Raw genomic sequence first — 18,344 nt, forward strand, 5'->3', positions numbered from 1 at the left:
ATAATTTTTCTATGGGGAAAATTAGAAACAGTAGTCAATTTATAAGAATGAAAAGGTTGGAATAAAAGGATAAGATGCACAGTGAGAGATTCTTCAAGGATATTTGTAATATTTTCTAGAGATATCCAACACACAATACTAAAGCAAGTGGAAGATTTTTATTTCAGTCAGAAATTGAAGCAATTAGTAAAAGTGTGAAATCCATAATCATTTGTTGAGCTGCTTTTAAAAGTGTTTATCATCACATTTAGTAAATTTCAGTATCATAATTGACCATATTCTTCTTTCACACATGGCAGGAAGAAGCACACATGCTCCTTACTGATGCCACTAGAAGGCACATGCACTAAGCCCCAGGAGCAAAATTTAACTTTAATGCATATATAGGAAAATCACTTTACTCATAACTATGCACAAGTATAATTACTGAACAAGGATGAAATGGCATGCAATTAAGTGGAATACCCAGGGATCACCCAGGGCATAGTTACAGAATAAAGGAGACCAAGGAATAGCTGTTCAGGGAATAGCAAAATCATCTAAGAACAATGTTCTTTTTTCCTCTCCTGTTGACTTCTTAAAGGAAGCTGGAAATGTGTCCTCTTGGATTTAGATGAACTAATGCCCTTCCAAACAACCCTCTGTCCTCTCTTCCTAGTTACATCCAGATTCTCTCTGATCAGAGATTCTCTCTGATTCTCCAGATTTTGAGGACAAAAAAAAAAAATTATCATCACAAAATATAGGTTGTATTTGTTATGGCATTTTCAGTTCCTGAAAGGTTTATCTTGGTCATCACAGGAAGAGGAGATTAGGTCTGATGTTGCCAAGATGTTGAAAATGACACATTGACATTATGTGTGACTTTATTACTGTGCTCTAAGAATAGTGATTTTATGTCCCAGTTTTTCAAAATCAGTCTCAGCTTATGCCTATTGCCTCAGTGTAATTATTAATAGTAACCACTTTCATTTCCAAAGGTACTCTGACTTCAATGATTAATTGGACAGTTGCTCTATCAATAAGAATATTATAAGGATAACATGGTAGGAGTGTATGTTATTAGAGTGAATCAGTGTTTTCAAGGAAATAAAATTAAATTTAAATCAGTGCATCTCCATTTGTTGTCCATGCACTGCTTGTTAACAAATATAAATAATACAAGGAGAGATACCGAACTAAAAATTTGCCACAATCTATTACCAATTAATTATACATAATGAATACAATTCCACTTTTACTTTGGGACAATTCCACTTTTACTTTTGTGAGAAAGTTTTCTCCAGCAACTTACGAGACGTATGCCATTGCCTAATTTTTTTCAAGATTTTAACTTGTATTATATCTATCGGGATCATTGTGCAGTTCCATCATTACACTGATCTTTATATACATTGACTTATTTTCTCTCCAGAAGCAAGGATATTCTCATGGAGCATGTGATATATGACCTGTGCTGTGCAGTACAGCATGCCCTAATCTTTATTCCATGACACTTGAGTGGACCTACTAGAATTCAAGGGTGTTTTAAGCAAATAATGCTGGAAGAGGAACACATTATAGCCCACCTCACTATCTGACTTTCTATATAAATTATACTTGATTTTTATCTCAATGCACCTCTTTAAACTTTGTAAATTCTGCATTGAAATTTTTGTGAAGATACTGTGTTACTCATATAAGATTTCCTTGAGACCTGAGGCCATACTACAATTCTTTGCAAAAAGGAGGAAAGCACAATTTGAACAAAATGTTGCTAAGTATACTTACAGGTCCACCCATTCTGTGTCTTGAGAACTATCATATCTGTTCTTCTCTACCAAAAATTGGTAAGCAGATTTGAGGGAACTAAAAATGTATAATAAAGAAGAATATCTGAAATGCTTTCTACCAACAGCTTAAGAAATAATAGTTGAGTCCAACACAGCCGCAATGCATCAGATCAACTCAACACAGAGATCTAACAGAAAAAAACAAAAACATGGTTCATTTCATCCGTATAGTATGAAAATCTGTTTTGTTTCATCCAGAGAAATCAACAGATCACATGGAAATGGAAAGAGTGAACTAAGTTTCTATGAAACAAGCCAAGAAAAGAGTCAGACAAACAAAAGTGTAGCTAAAAACTCTCATCATGGGGGGTAACATTTATTTCTAGATAAATACGCCATGCTCTTTGGATTTGACTCCAATACCTATTTATGTAGATGGAAAAAGAGAACCAACCAAATGTCCCCCTTCGCCACTTCAAAAAGTAACTGCTGGGAAGAAGCAATTACAGTCAAATTGCTTACACCTTAAACCCCAGGTGATCTAGACGGATGGACAACCCCTACAGAGTGAGTCTGTAGCTCTGAGACTCACCGGAGTGAAGGAGGCAAAGCCATGACAGGTGTGTTTTGTAGGAGGGAAAGCAGAAAGACCTTCAAAGTTATAAGACTAAAGGCCTGTGGGAGAGGGTGAAAGCCCTAGTTCAACAACAGAAGTGCATTTTAAGAAAACCAAACATGCATTTGTTAGGGTAAAATGAAAATACAAAAGAAAGAAAAGATGTGGGGAGGAGGGATATTATATAAATGGAAGGGATGAGTCATTGTATATACAGGTTTCCCAGCTGGACTATGGCTTACATATTCAAAAAATATTTTCTTTTGAGAAACTATAATCCACAAAGCTCTATGAAGAACCAAAGATGAATCAGAATCATAAAGATCCTGCCCCCATGAATGAGCTTTTAGAAGAAAAAGGATAACTAACCTGTAAACAAAAACATAGGAATATGGATAGCATTGGTTAACTAGCTGAAGAACACATCATCTTCAAGGGAACAATCAGGAGTTTGAGAACTTGGACATCACACTTGCTGAGTTTGGATTCCTGGTTCTACCACTAAGTAGTTGGGTGGCCATGGGCCGGTATTTAAAACTGTAAAATGAAAATCATGAGTATAATATTCACACGATTACAATGAGGATTAAATTAGATAGCACATATAAAGTACCTAGTGCCCTGTTTGGCATGAACATTTAAGTAAAAGTAGTTACATGATTTGTCCTGACTGGTTCCTAGGGAAGCCCGCTATCTCCTCGAGTGTTGCTTTTATTATTTGGAAAGGTGAAGTGAGTATTACCAACACATGTTATAGGACTCTAGCATTGGGAAGCAAAAGTGTTTTTTTCCCCCCTCTAATCTTCTAGGTGGTTGGCAGAGACCCTCTATAAAAGACAAACAGAAGAAAAACAGAAGTTTAATAACATGTATACATCCTACATACATGGGTGGGATCCAGGAAGAAGGAAAACTCCCCAACATGGCTACCTCCTTAAATATCAGGGGCAGCTAGAAACAAAAGAAGGTGGGGTGAGGGAGTGGAGTCAGTTATGCGAGGCTATCAGGAAAAACACAGTGAACTAGAGTGAGGTTGTTAATGCAGGTTTAGGTCTTCACCTTCTCCATAGATAGGAGAGTTTCCCAAGATTTAGTCAGCCTTCTCTTCCTGGAAAAAGGTGAGGACACTCTTACAAATGGAGATTTTCCTTATAAATGTAAATGTCTTCTTACAAAAGAATAACTTCTACTCAGTTTTCAGAGCTTTTCCTGTGTCTGCAGTTTCTTAAAAATAACTAGCTCAAGATAATCCTTGTGCCAAAGATGCATATTTTGGGGTGGCAAATTCTGCTTCTCTTCCCTAGGAAGGTAATAAGCAATGTATTATGAATGATCTTTATGTTGCACACATTCAAATGAGTTATGTTATCAATACGGAAAAACAGAAGTGCTCACTAGATTTTTTCTTTTTTTTTTTTTTTTTTTTTTTTGGTGATTAACAATTTCCCAATATTACTTTCTTTCGAATAGAGGTTTTTACTCCACCAAGACCTACCCCATCTTTGGATTTTTACAATAGGTTTTAGTTGTTTGAGAGGTTTCTATGCAAATCTCTCTTGAGGAAATCCCAAACCGGCTATGAGCTGGTGTGCCTTGCCCTTTAATTGATTTCCAGATGGAGAGCACTGCCCAGGGAGTCATGCAACACACACTCCTGTTGAGCCATTCTCCTTTATCTAGATTACCCTTGATGTGTTATCAGGAAACCCTGCAGTGCTCTCTCTCTTCAGGGGATCGTTCTTTCCTTTGGGTGGAGATGCCAGGGTTTTACAGATAACACAGTTGGGGGTTTTCATGGCCATACCTCTCACAATCGCAAACTAAGAAGCAAAACCTCTCTTGCAGCTAATATAACTCAGCTTCTTAAATTCTAGCAATATCCTATCCAACACAATATACTATTTTAAATAAAGCACTTAAAAAAAAAAACAACCTTATTTTGTTTGTCAACACACTGTTTGATGCTCATGATGATTTACTCAAGAGCAAACGCTATCAGATACCTGTGGTTTCTCTGTGCTACCTCAGGGGGGCTTCAAAACCCGCCACTTCAGATCTCAGCACTTCAAAGAGTTTCCCCTGAAGCCCTGTTTACAGCATAAGCTAAAAAACAAGGTCCTGCTTGCCTTCACACACCTTTTCGCCACATTAAAATCCATGCTGCACCAAAATAACAACTCTCTCTACATCAGTTGGTGATGGATTTGGGGGGTGGCTGCCGTGCATTTTAACTTTTTAAAATCACAAATCACAAGCCAAGTGAAAAATGATCTAAGTGGACTTTTGCCAGATCTTATAGCCAATACTTTTCTCTCGATAGGATATAGCTCCACCTTATGGCAGGAAATTATTTAAAGTGGAGACAGGACCTGGAAGGCATAATGGTGGCAAGCGTGTTTTTTTATTTGTCTTTTTCTCTAGAATCATACTTTTCCCTTCCCTTCCCTTCAACTGCATTTGCAGTTCTACATGCAGAAGAGACAGAAAGGCAGTTTGTCCATTTGTCATCCTTGAGCGTCTGTAAATGCCTGATGCTAAACCTAGTTAAGGACTTTGAGTCTGAGGATGTCTAAGGAGACAAAGGAAAGATGGGTTTATAAAGCTGGGGAAAAAAATCATGTGCTTTGATATTCTGGTTAATAGTGCTATATGAAGTTCCTCTCCAATAACTTATCACCTTATCTCTCCATTCACCTTTTTTTGGTGTGTGCCTTATCCATCTTTCCTCTTTGCTTGACACCAGTGTCTGCAAGCTGACTCCTGGAAACGGAGAATCACCTGCTGCCCCAAACAGTGAGTCAAGTTTTCTTTTAGACTCCTTACAGCTTTACCGTAGCTATTTGCTATTCCTACATCCTATTTCTTTACAGCTGTATCCTTAGTATGGTGACAGCTGGCTACTATGACTTGTCTGCAAACCTTGTCATGGAGTATACTGGGCTAGGTTAGAAATATATTAAAATTTCATAGGAAACTTCTGAAATGTCTTGGCATTTATTCATAGAACTCCATATATATTGGGAAAGAAAAGGGGATTAACTTTTGTTGCTATCCTTTCCACGTGCCTGTAACTCTGTTAGGCAATAGGAAGTATTTTACCAGATTTAAATCTGCAACTCTCCTCTAAAATATCCATATTCTCAGTTTACCTACAACATTCAAGGGGTTTTGCAAAGGTCAGGCAGCTAATAAATCTGCTACCGCACTACACCACATTTTTCTACCATATCATTTGGCTGAACCTTTGAGAAGAGTTTCATGGCAGATGAACATGTAGCATCTTTCAAATCCCACTGAAAAGATAGCTAGCTACTTTGCCTATGACCTTTCCCAGACCAAAAATGTTAGAAGGAATCTTGAACAAAATCTTATATATCTTACTCAATCCACAGTCAGCCTTTATTGGGTACCTGCAATGGGAAAGAAACTACACTAGGCATTATAAGAAGCTAACAACAACAGAAGATTATCATTTCTTTCCTCACTGGTACTAGTGAATTAACTCAATCAACAAACATTGATAAACAGCATTCATGTTCCTGGCAATGGGAGAATAGGTGAAGTTATATCTTCAGGAGAAGTTAAATGTGTAAGTAACTTTTATTAAACTTACTTACAACTATCAATTCACATGAGAAAGAATTCAATGTTTTCTAGGCGAGAGAAAGAGAAACAGGAGCTTTGAAAATGCTTCCTCGGGTAAAGTCTCACTGGAGCTGGGTCTTTAGGGTAAATCTCTCAGATTTCCTATTTCACATTACTTAGAATCAAATGAAACAGTTTGATTTCAAACATGACATTAAATGGGAATATGTATGTGTAATCCATTTACTTTCTGTGGTCACTATCACAAAATACCTAGATTAGCATAACACCAACTTTTATCTGTAAATTGAAGAAGGCCCAATAGCTTCCCTATAATTTCTAGAAATTCTCAGAGTACTTACTACCATCTCCTGGTCACTTTTGAGTCTAAGTTCCTGCCTCCACTCATCTAGTTCACGTTGGGGTCTGTTTCACCCTACCCTGGGCTTGCTGCTCCTCCAAAAGTCTTTTCCCTTATTTCTATTATGTGAATTACTGCCACAAGGAATTTGTGAGTATGTAATGCATTTTAAGGAATGGAAGATGGGTTTGGGGAAATTAAAGGGAAGATGATGATGACATGGGTGATGATGATGGTGATAGTTGGCAGATACTATGATTCGTCTTCTCACAAAAATGCAAAACTCTTTAAATTGCTTACTAGATATTTTGTAATTAAAACTTTTCTGGGCCATTTCCAAAACACAGTGTCTAGCTTCCTGCCAAATGGCTCAGACTTTTTTCTTTCTTCCCACAACTTTCCTCATCACCCACCAGACTTCCAAATTCTTCTTTGCTTTTTTGCAGGAAAAAAAGTGACAGTTGCACCAAACTTAGTACAGTCCATCTTTACAAATTCATCCTTACCAAGGATTCTTAGGCCAACAAAAGAGCCTTCATTTCACATAGGCCATTAGCCTAACAAGACAGACATGGCTTTATTATGGAAATATTTGTTTTCTTCAATTACATTTAAAGAGATCTGTTAAAGATAAGACAACAGGTCCAAAATGGAGTTGCTAATGCTAAGCACCATATCACCAAAATGACATATAAGATAATTACAGCTTGGACTCCCCTAGAAATGAAATCTTAAACCAATCACTCAGGAACTATCTGATCAGCACTAGTTAGGTCTTCTGCCTGTTAAATCTCTACCATGCTCTGGAAAGAAAATGACCTGGCAATAACCAGTCCACTTTTCTGCTTAGTACAACTTCCTTACTCATGCTCCCTTTTGCTTATAAAAGTCTTTCATTTTGTACAGCTCCTCAGAGAATTACCAAATAAAGTCAATAAAATCTTTAAAATTTACCCAATTGAATTTTGTTTTTCAGCAGGTCACAATGGTGCATAGCACATAGCAACCCATTAGTAAGTGGTAGATATTAATACCTTGGTAATGTAACACAATTACATAAGAATAATCATAATAATTATTAAGACTAATCAAGTGAAAAAAATTGTTATACATTATATCAAACACCTGCCATTTTCATTTCATTCATCAAAAGGCCTAATTCATCTGGCTTAAATTGTGTTTTTAATACTTAACACAATAATGGATATAGCACCTTGAATTATGCAGCTGAACATCTTAGCTCCAAGAGTGATATATAAACTGAGAATGAAAAAAAAAAATAAACTGAGAATGATTACTTGCTAGACATAATATAATAATAGCTCTTCAAAATTATTGACAGGATAAATATTTTCATCTTGACAAACTGATGCAATTACTAAAATAATTATCTATCTATCCATTATCTCTAGTTATCTATCTGCCTGTCTATGTACTGTAAATGAGGGCAAAAAAAATGATAGAGTTGTTATCTTATTTAAAAAACAAAGCACTAATATTATACTGTATGTTCACTAAGTGCAATGTAAATAAAAACTAAAAAAAAAAAAAAAAAAAGGAGTAAATGTTAGAAAGACACATTATTTCTCCTCTCTCCTGCCTTTTCTTTAGAACCTGTTAACATCTTTATTTTTACCTTGCCTATATTTTGCCTTGGATCTTATGCAAATCTCATTCATGTATTGGCATCTTAGTCCAAGGGCAACTCTACATGTGAAATCTTCTTTATTATTACATATACATTGTTCATCTTATTTTATGAACAACTATAATTCTGGTTTATGATGAAATTTGATACTGAATGAAATGCTATCCTGTGCTACTCAAAATTGGCCCATATATGTTCATTTTTTGGTTGCTAGCAGTATATAAACTCCAAGAGAGAATTTTACTTCTTTTATGTCTACCTCCATGATATCTTGTTGTTTAGCCTTGTGATTGATATCTAAACAGTACTAAGTACACAAGTTTTTAATGTATTTGATAGATATTTTTAAAAATCTTATGGCACAGCTTCTGAAAACATCAGTTTAGAGAATAGAAGACTTTTTTCTCAATAATATCTCCTGCAATATTTTGAGAAGGCATATTTTAAAGCACAAAACTGGCATGCAATAAATTCTGATGCTTGTTTCTTGATTTTGAATTTATATGTAGAATTCTGTCATTTCAACTTCCATGATGATCTTAGGAAGTTATTCTGTGTATTCCAGTGATATAACACTCTAGATAAAATCCTGCATGTTAGAGTCTCTTTTCCAATTTCAATCCATGAAAGTAACATAAGAAACCAACCAGCAAATAAACAAATCTATAAAAATGATTAACAAATTATAAGGAAAACTTTTTATAATTAAGTTAAATAATTTCCACATCACACTATTAAGTTAGGGAAACATTTATTCTTCAGCATTTCAGTTAATTAAGTAGTTAATGGAGACAAAAATAATTGGTTTATTTTTAGTCTTTGCTTAAATCTAAGAAAATCCTTAGTCACTGATCTGTTAGGTACTGCATGCTATCTATAATGTGATAAACAATTATTCACATTAATGGAAATAAAGAAAATGCAGATCTGTAAAATCACTGTAATTTGGCTTACAATACATTTTGATTCAGGTATGTCAGCATTTCTCAAACTTGGCCCTATAGATATTTTGACTGGAAAATTTTTTGTGGTGGGGTCTGTCATACATTGTGGGATGTGACCAGCATCTCTGGCCTGTACCCAGTAGAGGACACCACTACAGGCCTCAGTGGTCTCCAAAAATGTCTCTAAATATTGCTCAGTATTCCCTGGAAGGGTGGGGAGCAAACCACCTCTGGTTAAGAGCCACTGGTCCATATATAGTTGTTTTGTTTTGTGGATGAAAGGTTCACAACATTTCACTGTAAATGACAAATCAATCTAAAGATCTGACACAACCAAATTGATGTCTTACCAATGTAACTCAAAACTGGACTGCTTCTATGCCAGGCTTAGTTGGTGGCCACTAAATAATAGATAAGATCAATCCATTGATTAATAGATAGATACCTTTTCCCACAAACCTTGCAACAAGAGGTTGCTTTAAGCAAACTTAAAGTTTACTTAAAGGCTTTTAGAATTAAAAATAATAGTAGATGGTAGATTCTAAGATGTGTCTCTTACTCGGCAGAGTTCTATTTAGGATTTTTTGAGGAACCATGTTGCTCTCATAACATATGGAAAGTTATTTTCTCCCAGCTTCAAGGTCCTAAGACAACTGCATAATGCAAGTATAATTTCAAGTAGTTATGGGTCCTAACTATGGAGAGGACTAAAATGGTTAGCCAATGCAAGCTCAATTAAAGTAGATTTATTTAAAATTTGTTCTTAAGAGAAGATCTTGTTTTACATCAAGTCTTTTACTTCCATAAATTCCTCAGTTAAGATTCCATCTGAAGCTACTCAATATGCAATTTTCCACACCTAAGAAAGTATAACCTTCCACTCTTAAAAAAAATAAAGGCCCAGTTGTTAATTTAATATGCCTTCAAACTTTGATAGCTTTCTACTTGAGCATCTGAAGTTTTGTGCTCTCATTGTAATTCTTTATCTGAGAAGCAAGGAGATATTAGAATTAACTCTTGAAGTATTGATTATTATTGAACTCTTTTTAATCTCATTGAAAAAACTCCGCTAAAAATAGCAGGACTCCTCAGACCTTTGATTAACTTTACATCTGCCTTTGATTCTATGGATATATGTCTTTTAAGCTTTGTGAGTTTAAGATAAGCCTCCAGTTATTAATATGCTTGCAAAATCTACATCTATCATATCATTGCCAGAATCAAGCAAGACAGCAATTTAAATGTATAAAAGAAAAATGAGTCTTGGACTTTCTTTTTACTTTCCAGCTAGATATTTTTATATTCTTTTTCAAGGAATTGGATCATTGCCCACTTGCAAGAGTGAAGAGGAAAATAATTACCCTTCTTTATATAAGGTCATGGTTTTATTATCATGAATCATGACAGACCTTAGAAGAATTATGAACTTGATAGTTATCTATCAAGAAGTGGAGATTAACACTAATTATGATGACACAGGTACTTATTATTTCAGCAGTTCTAAATAATTCTCCAATATTTAAGTGGTTAATATTAACTGATTCCATTCGGCAGAGCACTGTGCTCTATGTCAGTAATATTCTGAATTTTGTCAATGACACACTTATAAACATATCCAGAAGCCACTGTCTTAATAATGCCATGACCTATGAGAATATTATAGAGGGTTTTTTTAATGACTGATTTGGAAAATTGGTATTTTCTCTGACATATTTCAATGATAGGATAAGCCTTATCATTCATTTATTTTGTTCCCAAACAGTAGCTTTGCTTTCTATCAGCAGTATAGAAAACTATTAGTATTAGCAATAACAACAGTTAATATTTACTGAGTAATACTATGTGCCAGACATCTTTCAATATATCATCTTATTTATTTTCAAGGCAATCTTTTGAGATAACTATTATCTTTTGAGACAGAGATTATCACTCCCACACATGAGCAAACTCAGCCAAGAGAGTTTAATTAAGTAACTTGCCCAAGATCATGCAGTTGGTACGTGGCAGAGCTGTGATGCAAACCCAGAGAATTGACTACAAGCCACTATACTTCAATCATCACTACATTATATTGCCTGAGCTCCAGGATCTAACCAACAAATATAAAATTGAATCATTTAATATCTAACTCCTATCAAAAACCAGGCTTAAGAAAATAATAGAGAAATAAATATAAGTGCTGTCTGTCCATTCTTTTCTGCTGTATCTTTGAGTCAAATCAGGACACCAAAGGCCTCCTTTTATGATGATGATGATAATGATGACGATGATGATAATGATGATGATGATGATGATGATGATGAAAAGAATATCTTAAGAACACATGATTGGGGAATCCCTGGGTGGCTTAGCAGTTTGGCACCTGCCTTTGGCCCAGGACGTGGTCCTGGAGTCCCAGGGTCGAGTCCCACGTCCGGCCGGGCTTCCTGCGTGGAGCCTACTTCTCCCTCTGCCTGTGTCTCTGCCTCTCTCTGTGTGTCTTTCATGAATAAATAGATAGGACCTTAAAAAAAAAAAAAAAAAAGAACACATGATTGGATTCATCATTAATCTTTGTTCATCACACACTCTACATTATTCATCTAGGCCTGGCTCACATGTTTTAGTTAGTAAGTTAATTACTTTTTATAATGTGTTGAGCACCCAAAACCAACTACCCACTAGGACCTTGGTAAAAAACCCACATATAACTTTTTAAAAAAGTAAATTAGAACTGTGATAACTTAATTTCTATTAATGGTTTCTCCACATCCATTTTTTAAAGATTTTTTAAAAAATGAAGTGTAAATTACTTAGAGTGAAATATACATATCTTAAATATAAATTTTGATAAGTTGAGCTTGTGATAAGTTTATTTTTTTAAAGATTATTTATTTATTTATTCATGAGAGACAGAGAGAGAGAGAGAGAGAGAGGCAGAGAGGGAAGCAGGCTCCATGCAGGGAGCCCGATGTGAGACTGGATCTGGAGACCCCAGGACCACGCCCTGGGCCAAAGGCAGGCACTAAACCGCTGAGCCATCCAGGGATCCCCATGACAAGTTTAGAAATATGCATATAATGATGAAATCCACACCCTCAAGGCACAGGACATTTTCAAAACAAAAAGGTCCCTTGTGTTCTTTCCCAGTAAATGCCACCCCCCCAAGTCACTATTTAACTGAATTCTATCATAATTAGTTAACTTTGATTATATTTAAAATTTTATAATATATATATTCTGTGTATGGCTTCTTTCACTCAGCTCAATGCTTTTAAGATTTGCTCATTTTGTTTTGTGTATCAGTAGTTCATTTATTTGTATTGCAGAGTTGTATTGCATTATATTAATATATCATAGTTTATCCACTCTCTTAATGATTTTTGAGTTATTTCCAATTTTTTTTATTTCCAATTTTAAGCTATTATTTACACAGCAGAAATAAACATTCTTGTGTAAGTCTTCTGTGAACAAAAATTTTGTCCTGAATAATTACGTAGGTGTGTAATTGCTAACTCATAGGATAATTTATTTTTTTGTTGAGATGTAATTGACATATAACTATGTTAGTTTTAAGTGTATAACATAATGATTTGATACATGCATATATTATGAAATAATTACCACAATAATTTAACATCTATCACCACACAGAGTTATAATTTTTTGTCTTATGATGAGAACCATTAAGATTAATTCTCTTAGCAACTTTCAAATATACAATACAATGTTGTTAACAATAGTCACCATGCTGTATATTGCATCCCAGGATTTACTTATCTTATAACTGAAGGTTTGAATCCTTTGACCACATTCATCCATTTTACCCATTTGCCATGCCCAATTAGTAATCACCAATCTCTATCTGCAGCTATAGTTTGTTGTTCTTTTTTTTAGATTTCACATATAAGTGAGACCATATAATATTTGCTTTTGTCTGACTTATTTCACTTAGCCTAATACCCTCAAAGTCATCCCTGTTGTTGCAAATGATAGGATCTTTTTCTTCTATTTTTCATGGCTGATTAATATTCAATCGTGTGTGTGTGTGTGTGTGTGTGTGTGTGTGTGTGTATGAGGGTGAGGGTGAGGTTTAATGGGTGGGTGTGGGTGAGACATTTTCTTTATTCATTTGTCAATGGACACTTAGGTTGTTTTCATCCCTTGACTATTGCAAATAATGCTTTAGTAAACATGGGAGTGCAGAAACCTTTGGAGTGATAGTGATTTTGTTTCCTTCAGATAAATATTCAGAGGTAGCATTACTAAATCATATGGTAATTTTATTTTTAATTTTTTAAGGAAGCTTCGTACTGTTTTCCACAATACCTGTGTCAATTTACATTCCCACCAATAATGTACAAGGGTTTCTTTTTCTCCACATCCTTTTTAACACTTGCTACTTCTTATTTTTTGATACTAGTCATTCTAACAGAGGTACGGTGATATCTTATTGTGATATTGATTCACATTTTTTTGATGACTAATAATGTTAAGTATCTTTTTATGTACTTGTTGACCATCTGTATGTCTTCTTTGGAAAAATGTCAATTCAGATTCTCTGTCCATTTTTAATTGGACTTTTTTTTCTATTGAGTTATATGAGTTATTGATTTAAAATTTACCATCTTGGTTATCAGAACAGAAGTGGATAGGGGGTGAGTTAAATAGGTAATGGAGATAAGGATTGTATGTGTTAGGAGCACTGGGTATTGTACGTAAGTGTTGAATCACTAAATTGTACACCTGAAGCTAATATTATACTGTATGTTAAGTCACTAGAATTTAAATAAAAACTTAAAAAATAAAATAAAATAAAATTTACCATCTTAACCACTTTTAAGTGTACAGTCCAGTCCTCTTAAGTATATTCACATTGTTGTAAAACAGATCTCCAGAACTTTTTCAACTTGGAAAACTGGAACTCTATATGCTTTAAATAACTCTTCTCTTACCCTTGCCTCCAGCCTTTGGGAACCACCATTCCACTATTTGTTTCCATGAATCTGATTACTTTAGATACCTCATGTAAGTAGGATCATACAGTATTCATCTTTTTATAATTTGTAACATATTTTACTTAGCATAATGTCCTCAAGGTTTATCCACATTAAGCATATGACAGGGTTTTTTTTCTTTTATAAGGCTAAATAATATTCTGTAGTTTATTTTTTATATATATACTGTAGTATATATACATATGTATGTATATATATACACACACTGTAGTTCATATATAAATTCTGTAGTTTATATATAGATATATATCATATATCATATATATATATCATATATATCCACTATCTATGGATAGATATTTATACTGCTTCTACCTCTTGGCTTATTGTGAATAGTGCTACTATGAACATGGTTATGCAAATATCTCTTCAAGATCTTGATTTCAGTTCTTTGGGATACATACCCAAGAGAGGAATTTCTAAATCATATGGTAGTTCTATTTTTAATTTTTGAGGAACTGTCAGACTGTTTTCCACAGTGATGATATGATTTTACGATCCCACCGACAGTGCACGAGGGTTCTAATTTATCCACATCCTCACCAACGCGGTATTTTCTGGGTTTTGATTGTTTTTTTTACATAAGTCATCCTAATGAGTATGAGGTAAGAGGTTTATCAATTTTATTGATCTTTTCAAAGAACCAGTTTCTTAATTTATCTTTCAATTTTATTGATTTCCTCTCTTACCTCTTACTGTTTTCTTTATTAAACTTTGAGGATTTTTTTGCTCTTCTTTTCTAGGTTACTGAGGTAGGAACATAGGTTATTGATTTGAAAATTTTCATCATTCCTAATGTATGCATTTAATGCTGTAAGTTTGCCTTTTAGCACTACTTTACCTGTGTCCAAGGAATTTTGATATGTTGCGTTTTCATTTTCATTCGGTTCAATTCTTTTTTATCCCCCCTCCCCTTCAAACTTTCTGTTTGACTCATGTATTCTTTAGAAGTGTGCTGCTTAGTTTCGAGCTGTTTGGAGATCTTTCTTCTACCTTTTATTATTGATTTCTATTTTGATTCTATTGTATCAGAGAATATACTCTGTACGAATGCAATGCTTTGAGGTTTAAAACTTATTTTTTAAAAGGATTTTATTTATTTATTCATGAGAAACACAGAGAGAGGCAGAGACACAGCAGAGGGAGAAGCAGGCTCCATGCAGGGAGCCGGATGTGGGACTCAATCCCAGGACCCCAGGACCATGCCCTGGGCTGAAGGCAGGCACTAAACCGCTAGGCCACCCAGGCATCCCTGCTTTTAAACTTTAAATGCAAAGTAGTTTTATGGCATATGGTCTGTCTTGGTACAGATATGACACTTGAAAAGAATATGTAGTCTTTGTTGTGGTGTGTTCTATAACCGATATAATTATGTGATTTCTCTTCTTGTATGTGTTAATGTGTGAGTTACATGGATTGATTGCCATATATTAAACCAACTTTTCATTGCTGGGATAAAACCCACTTGGTCATGATAATTTAATGTCTTTATATCTTGCTGGATTCCATTTGATAATATTTGTTTTGACTTTATGTAAAGGCATGCAATGGGTATTTGTACTTTTCTTCGTATATAATGCCCGTAGCAAGATTTGGCATTAGAGTTATGCTGGCCTCATGAAATAACTTGAGAAATAGCTGTACCCTATAATTACATGAAAGAGTGTATAGAACATTAATATGTCATTTTACTAAGTATTTGATAAAATTCCTTATGAGGTGCTTTGGACCTGAATTTTTCATTGTGGGAATTGTTTTAATTACAAGTTCAAATTAATAAATACATACGGAGTGGTATTTGAATCAGTTAAGTGTCTGCCTTCAGCTCAGGTCACAGTGCCAGTGTCCTGGGATCAAGCCCCACATTGGGCTCCCAACTCAGTGAGGAGCCTGCTTCTCCCTCTCCCTCTGCCTCTTCTCTTTGCTTGTAGTCTCTTTCTTTTTCAAATAAATAAATAAAATCTTTTTTAAAAGATAAATATATATGGAGTTTTTATATTTTCTATTTAATGTGATCAGAGCATGTACTCTACCTGAATCTTTCCCATTTATCTTATCAAAACATAATTTACATTCAGTGAAATTTGTAATACTAAGCACACAATTCTAGGGGTTTGACAAATATATCATAGTCACCAAAATAAAAATATAGAGTAGGGATAGTCCTCTACAACTTTTGGGCCAAATCTGGCCTATGGTCTGCTTATATTTGGCCTTTTAGGTAAGAACCTTTTTTATATTAATAAAGGGTTAAATAAATAATAATAATAAATATAGAGTAGGGATAGTCCTCTACAACCTTTGGGCCAAATCTGGCCTATGGTCTGCTTATGTTTGGCCTTTTAGGTAAGAACCTTTTTTATATTAATAAAGGGTTATAAAAATAACAACAAAGAAGGATCTATGACAGGGACTACACTTGGTTCTAAAATATTTACTATGTGACTCTTTGTAGAAAAAAGTTTTCCAAGCCCTGATATAAAGCAATTCCACAACCCTGAAATTCTACTGTGCCCCTTTGTCATCAGCTATCCCCCTTATATGGAGCCCTAAATAACCATTGAACTATTGTCTACTTCTGTTAGATTGGTGCTTGCAAGAATACCATATAAATCCAATGTTAAATCATGTAACCTGCAGAGTCTGACTTCTTTTACCTAGTACAAAGCATTTGAGATATATAGATACAGATATAGATTATTGCATGTATCCATAATCCCTACTCCTAAAGCATGGACTTCTGGTTTCTGAATTCTTACCTGGAGCATTTATCTCTTTACTTTGGTCAGAAATCCAGCATCCCCCAGGACTGGGCAACTGCCAGAATCTCTGTTCTGCAGCACAGCATTTGGACAAAGACTCAAAAATGTACCAATTGCTAAGGTTTCCTCTCTGCATTGGACCTTCCTGATACCAGACCTTGCAAATTCCAGCTGACTCAGCATACCCAAATGGTGCTCTGTAAGAACACTGGGCCTCACTTTCCTGTGCTGTAGGTAAGAAAGTTCAGGAAACTGAATGCTGAGTTCACTGCATTATTTCCTTTCTTTCAAGGACCACAGCCCTGCACTTGCCCGACTCCAAAAAGTAGTCACTTTATATGTTTTGTCCATTTCTTACTTTTTGTATGGGTTAGGGGAGGGCAGATCCAATATCCATTATTCCTCCGTGGCTAGAATTAGAAATCACTTTGTTTTGAATCATTTAAAAAACTAATAAATTATCTGAAAGCATTTAAACAATATGGAGATCAACCCAGACAGTGTCAGTTTGGCATTCTACTATTTTAGTGAAACTACAACTTATGTAAATAATCTCTATAAATGTAAGTTTATAAATGTAATGCACATTTATTAAATTGTGAAAAATATAATGCATTTATTTGAATAAATTCAAAAATATTTATTGAAATTTTTATAGAAAGCAACTTTGATTTTACAAAACTTTCTGTCAAATTTACCTGGATATGCTGCCTTTCAATTGTATTTAATATCTGTAGTTATCCTGCTGTTCTATGTAATTAACATAACTAAAAATGTTAAGGTACAACACAGTACAATAGTTTCCCCTTATCAGTGCTGTATATGTTTCAGGATCCCCAGTGGATGTCTGAAACCATGGATAGTACTGAACCCTGTATCTACTATGTCTTTTCCTATATGAACGTACCTATGATAGTTTAATTTACAAATTAGGCACAGTAAGAAATTAACAATAGTAACTAATAACCAAATAGAATGATTATAGCAATATATTGTAATAAAAGTTATGTGAATGTGACATCTCTCTCAAAATACCTCATTGTACTGTACTCATCCTTCTTCTTGTGATGGTATAAGATGATAAAGTGCCTACATGATGAGTTGCAGTTAGGTGAAGTTGGCTCTGTGACATAGTGTTAGGCTATTATTCATCTTCTGACAATACATCAGAAGGATTGTCTGCTTCTGGACCACAGTTGACCACAGGTAACTGAAACCAAAACCTCAGGTAAAGGGAAAATGCTGTATGTATTGCATATAATCCATTGAAAGTCACATCTTTAGAGTGTTACCTTTCTCTGTTAAAAGAAAAAGATAATAAATAATGAAGGGCCAGCTGCCACTTTGAATTTCTAGCCTTACCATTGCTTTGATGCTCCAGATATGAATTAGAAAATTCTGCAATATGTACCATAGTTTACAAGTCAAGATTTACTTGTTATGCACTTTTCTTGCAGAGCCCTGGGGTCTCATGAGGAATGAGCAAAGTTACTATCTTCTGGATGTAGAAGGTATCTCCCAGAAAAGCAGGAAGAGAGGGAGTGGGGCAAGATTGTGGTTTGGAGTCAGTGTAAGGAGGATGTAAATATTTTATTGAGTATATCACTTTAGACAAAGTTTCTTATTTCCCTGTGCCTTATCTTCTATTTTAAGCATAAT

The sequence above is a fragment of the Canis aureus genome, chromosome 1 (genome assembly GCF_053574225.1).
Source record: "Canis aureus isolate CA01 chromosome 1, VMU_Caureus_v.1.0, whole genome shotgun sequence".
NCBI lineage: Eukaryota > Metazoa > Chordata > Mammalia > Carnivora > Canidae > Canis > Canis aureus.